The 6,000-nt window shown below is 43.7% G+C and overlaps 1 long non-coding RNA gene across 1 annotated transcript in view; it reads left to right on the forward strand.

Moving 5' to 3' along the window:
- Nucleotides 1-5,641, forward strand: part of LOC146344196 (uncharacterized) — a 98,964-nt gene extending 93,323 nt beyond the window's left edge. The window contains exon 4 of the long non-coding RNA XR_014792592.1: nucleotides 5,480-5,641. This is a non-coding gene — a long non-coding RNA (uncharacterized LOC146344196). The remainder of the gene's footprint in view (nucleotides 1-5,479) is intronic.
- The last annotated feature ends 359 nt before the right edge of the window (nucleotides 5,642-6,000 follow it).

Here is a 6,000-nt window from a genome sequence, read left to right on the forward strand (position 1 = left end):
CATCAGACCATTTGTGATTCAATGCCTCATCTCCATTTTCAGCAAACACATATTATGTTTTGTTGAGCAGATTTGAATACCTATGCCTCATCACCATCATAAACCATATTTTGTTGTCCTTAATTAGGCAACGTTGCAGAGAAAATAACGAGGGCTGTAAACACAAGCGTCTGGTTGTAAATTCAGTACAACTGCCTCCCCCTTCACTCTCTTGTTTCCTCTGACAATGTATGAAATCTCATTTAAACATAAATATTAGTGATGATGGGTGAACTCCCCATGGCTTGCCTGGATTTTCCACTCACTTTTTTCAGTCTTTCTTTGGAAGCACTTAGGGGAAAAACTATTTCAAGTGCTCACGAGGGGTCACAAAAAGCAAGCAGATTAGGCAATCCCTCTCCCTCATTCCATCCTGCAACCCGCCCCCTTAACTCTAGGACCCCTCCATCACCTTATCTCCCCCACATTTATTTGGTGTGGGGAGGGGGTGGCAGGGGCAAGAAGGTTACCTATTGCCTCCATGCCCCTTCCTCCCCTTCTCTGGTGGGGAGGAAAGGGCCCACCTCCCCTCCCTATTTCTAACACCTGGTATGCTGCAGTAGCATTGTCCCAGGTGCAAGAAGCCCTGGGAAATGTAGTTCTCCATGTTCTGGGTGCCTGAGGTGATGCTTTGGTGGATGTACTGGAGGGAGAAAGAGAAGCAAAGAGAACTTGCTGCCACCACTTGTTACAGCCTAGTGCAAGGTAGGTTTCGGAGAAGACAGGTGGTGAGGAAGCAGGGAGGACAGGCAGGCTTGCAGCAATGTCAGACTTGAGGTAGACATGTTGCTGAACTTTGTAAGTCCTTGGCCCAGAATACAAATGTCAATAAACCATCACACTCAGCGCAAATCTGAGGCGAGTCTCACAATCCTCAAATAAATTCTTCTGTGCTTTAGATTTTAATCTGTGCTAGAGAAGAACATCATTTCACCCACCCAATTGACTCCTTGCCTTGCTGCTGCAGGAACTCCCTAGGCCACGGGTAGGCAATCTCCAGATGTTTTAGACTCCAACTCCCATCACCTCGGTCAGCATGACCAATGGTAAGCAAATATGGGTGTTGTAGTCTTGAATAGGGCACCAGGTTGCCTACCCCTGCTCAGACAATGTCTGGGTTCAGACAATCGTGAAAGGGAAAGATACCATCAGGGCTTCTCCCCCTGCCCCCATGCATGTGACCGCCATTTGCATAATTCCCCATGCTGCAGCACAGGTTGGCTTCTTGTCCCAACCTGATGTGTGGCACAGAAGAGCTGGCTTTGTACCCACTGTACAACCCACAATGTGCTGTAGAAGTTGTACGGTGGGTACAAAGCCACCTATGCCACACCATGTGCTGGGTTCAGATGACATGCCAACCCTGCAGTGTGGGAAATTATGCAAATGGCAGTCATGCATGCAGCATGCCCACATTTCATGCCGTTTGTACAACAGGTGTCATTTTTGAAAAGCTTATAATGGCGGAACCTTTCTTTGTGGCCCACCTTAACTAAAGGTGCCACTTTATGCCCATGATGCCACTTTAATGTTCAATTCTGTTTCCATCCATAGAGCATATATGAACTATAGGCACTCAAGGTTCATAATTATACCAATTTGGGAGAATATGCCCCCATGACATAGTCTATAATACAATGTCTCCAAAACATAAACCAGACTGCTGTTAAGCCACCTAGATTCCCCACCCCCACCCCTGTCCCATTCATCTCTTTCCTTCTCTAGCAGAAGCTAGATTTACCACAAAAATAACTTCCTTTTGGTTCCTCAAAGACCCAAGGGCGACTTCACATTCAGTCACTGGCTGCAGTGCTTCCAACAAACAAACCCCAGCACAGCAAAAGAATCCTTTTTCATGTACCACTTTGACTCCCAAGAGGCACTTCTGTCATTAAATATTAAAACCACTGAGTTCAAATTCTGTAACTAATATAAGCATTAGCAAACTATATTGCTATAGTTGGTTGGGTGAGTGGATGGATAGATAGATACTGACAAACAATATTGCTGGTATAGCAAGTAGCAAACTATATTTCAATCAAGGAAAATTAACTAAGGATGCAATCCTATGCTCATTTAGACAGTAAAAAGTTCTACAACTTCCAGCATTCCCCAGCCAGCATGGCTGGCTGGGGAATGCCAGGAGTTGTAGGGCTTTCTTCTGTCTAAAGATGCCTAGAATTGTGCCCTAAGAAGTGTTGTTTAACTCAATGACCCAAAAGAAAAGCTAAAATCATTTTCTACCTGACATCTTATGGATCCTGATGTGATAATGTAAATAGCACATCCCAATGCATATGCTTCTTTTCTTTCTTTTTTTAAAGGAAGTTTTCCTTACAGCACAATCATATCCATCTCTACTGAGAAATAAGTCTCACTGAGTTCAATGGGACTTACTCCCAGGTTAGCATGCATACATTTGTAGCATTGGAGTATCTGACCTTGGGATAAAAGTTGACTTGTGATTTCATAAGTATATGTTCTACCTGATTACTATTTATAATTAAATTCTAAGCGAGCATCTTCTGCCAACTCTCAGCAACTAACACGAAGCTAGGCGTGACTGAGCAAGTGCATGTATCTTCTGTTTCTTTCTAGGCATGAGTGATTTGTGTGCGGTGAACTATTTTCTAATTAAGTCAGTTTTGATAAAGCATTTTGGTTTGCCCAGAAACTCAAGAGTTCAGCCTTTTTTGGATTTGTCTTTCTGCTGCCCAGAATACACCGAGAATACATAGAGGGGTAGAAGGGAGAGATACAAGAACATTTTTCTAACCTACCTAGACAGAGGCAGTGCTGAGATTTCTGACAGTGTACCCACACCTCTGTTTGATCCCCAGGTTGACTACAGTTGCATAGCGTGATAGCTCTCAGTAACTCAAGTGACCTGGTTCACACCTAACAGCAAGCCACTGTGCATGAATTTCCCATCAGGGCTTGCCGTTTTGCATTTTGAAAATTCGCGCCACAGCGGAGGGAGGGGGGCTGCTTCTCATGACATGCAGATCCAGCAGGGGTAGGTTGCTGGAGTGATTAACAAGCCACCCAGAACCTATGGTCTGTTTTAGGGATGTGAGTGGCTTGTTAACCACCCCTTCAACTCACCCTTGCCAGGTTCATAAGTAAGGAGAAGCCATGGAGCACTCCCTGCCACAGCTTGGATTTTCAAATTGCTGGCCGGCGCCGGCACCACAAGGAGAAGCCCCGTGGGGAAATTCACCCATGGTGGCTTCTCATTACGTGCAAACTGGAAACTTACATATGGCTCCCCAGTGACCTCCCACCCAGGCAACTAACAGGTCCAGACCTGCTTAGCTTCATTGATAGGACTGTATCACATCTGATCAGTTCATTTTCAGAACACTATTCAGATTAGAAAAGCAGAGAGGACCAAGGTACAGTTCGAAACCCACCAGTTGTTTCCAGATTTTAGTCCTTTTCTTCCTTCGTTTTCCTATGGAAAACCAGAACCTTCCTCCGGAAGAAAGTTTCTGAATCAGAGAGAGATCCTAGCTCAGGGGCGGAGCACATGCTTGGCATCCAGAAGGTCCCTGGTACAATCCTCAGCACCTTCACCTGAAAGGATGAGATAGCGAGTGATGGGGAAGACCTCGGCCAGAACCCTGCCTGGACAGAACTCGCCTGCTCTCATACGGGAAGTTCTCTTTGCAAAAAATAATGCACTTCACATGTCTGTGACAAAGCTAGGGAGACAGATGTCAACAAAGGGGGCCTATTTATTAATGCAACCAGCAGCACCCTTTCAAAATTCTGGTAATCAAAGTGTCAAAAGGGATCCATTTGCTCTTTGGCTGTGGACTAGCCTGGTATAATTTAAATGGCAATTCTGCATGAGCTGTTGCACATTTCGGCCAATTATATTACTGCTTTCCTTTGGATGAACTTGCTGAGGGAGGCTGTTTTTCTATAAATGACCCCCACGCCCCTATTACAGGTACAAATCACAGCCAAGACAATCCTCAGCTCTTTTTGCAGTGCGACCCTGTGCATGCCTACCCAGAAGTCATCCCCACTGAGTTCAGATAAGTGAGGACAGGACTGCAGCCTGACACACCTTTGTCTTGGTGGTCAAACCCAGTATTCTTGGAGTATTCCACCGGTACTTATCCGGACAGTTTCATGTGTAAATTTCATCACAACTTATGCTCCCCTGGCTGTTAGTGATCAATAAACCACTTTTGCCAGCTATACTAGCACTTCTCATTTTTGAAATCAATATTTTACTATTGTATCATCCATTCATATGGAATCTATAATGTTATTAGAAACGTTTGTTTCATGCTGGGCCATTTCTATATGCCACTAAATGCCGACTCCTTATAAGAGTGACATATGAAACAATTATAGTGCTGTTTCAGGAACAAAGGCATATATTAGTGGTAGCAGTTTTGTTCATGTCGTTAAAGAAGGAGTGTGTTTTTCTATTCAGCTCCTGATTTGTCTATAAAGGGGGATCATCATGCAGAAAATACTGCACACTGGAGAGTAGAGATCTGTCATAAAAAGGAAGTGCACTGGAAAATTGAAGATCTGCTATAACCACTGGCAGTACATAGCATCAGAAAAAGCTTGAGTGTGTTAAGTCTGGCAAAAGGCACAGGCCCATAGTTGATTACAGTTTGCTCATTCTCCCCCTCACACACACACACCCGAATCCTTCTGTTTTTTTTGTTTTTCTCTTTGTTTTCACTGTAATGTATTCTCCATTTACACCCTTCCAAAAAGATTAGGCCCTAGAGCATCATAGGGGCTTTTTAATTACATTTCCTCTATCTCTGCCTTTCATATTGCCCTAACCAGCCATTCCAAAGGCTTGTTTGAATACAATCCATCCTTACCAGTTATTCTAAAAGGCTTCTTTGAAAAAGACCCATGCCACCTGCATTAAAATCAATGTGTTCGAATCACACCAAGGCCCACTAATCCTTTATTCTCATGTGAACGTTTTACTCCTTTACATCTTGTCAGCCCTCTAGGGTAGCCACCTAAGAAAGAGGACAAAGGAGGGTATGAATTTGCATAAAATTTGCACATGCTGACTTATACGTATAGATGCAAATTTAGAAATAATTATTATAATTTAAATAGAAATACAGCAAATCTCACCCTAATGCAGAAGACTGTGAGCCTGCCCGTTCTGTCTGCCCTCCAGGTGCTAACTAGTGATGGGTATCAGTCCTTATGGTTCATTATCTTTAAAGCTGGAATTGGACAGGGCAACCTTTCAAAGAGAGGACTGTCCTCTGTAACAACAACAAAAAGGACACCTGGTCACCCTGCAACCCTCCCTTCGCTGTACTACATACAATTTACATCCTATTAACTTCCTTCGCTGGTACTATACCTCTGTTTTCTCTGATGTTAGTTCCAAATGACTGGATTCTCTGCCATGCTCTTTCTTCTTCCTCTTTCTCCCCAGAGCATGGTCTAAAGGCACATGAGGCAGCCACCTTGCTGAAGCTAAACAGGCCTGGGTCTGGTCAGTGCTTGGAGGGGAGTGGAATCCCTTGAGTTCCACAATGGAAGAAAGGTGGGATATACATGTAATAATAAATAATAAATAAAAACACTGTTCTGTTTCAATGTGGTCTCTAACAAAGAAACTAGAATTCAATGAGGTGGTCAAATCGGTTGATGACACCAAATTATTTAGGATAATTTAAAACAAAAAGGGGCAGTGAAGAGCTCCACAAGGACCTCTTGAAATGGAGTAACTGCACAACAAAATGACAAATGCGGTTCCATGTAAGCAAGGGTAAAGTGATGCATATTGGGGCAAAAAATGCTAACTGCTGGGGTCTGAGCTGGCAATGAATGACCAGGAGAGAAAGGGAACTTGGAGTTGTGGTGAACAGCTAAATGAAAACATCAACCCAAGGTGTAGTGGCTGTGAAAAGGGCAAATTCCATGTTGAGGATAATTAGTAAGGGGACTGAAAAT

The sequence above is a fragment of the Heloderma suspectum genome, chromosome 5 (assembly GCF_057233095.1).
Source record: "Heloderma suspectum isolate Gila_16-S chromosome 5, 16-S_ref, whole genome shotgun sequence".
Taxonomy (NCBI): Eukaryota; Metazoa; Chordata; class Lepidosauria; order Squamata; family Helodermatidae; genus Heloderma; species Heloderma suspectum.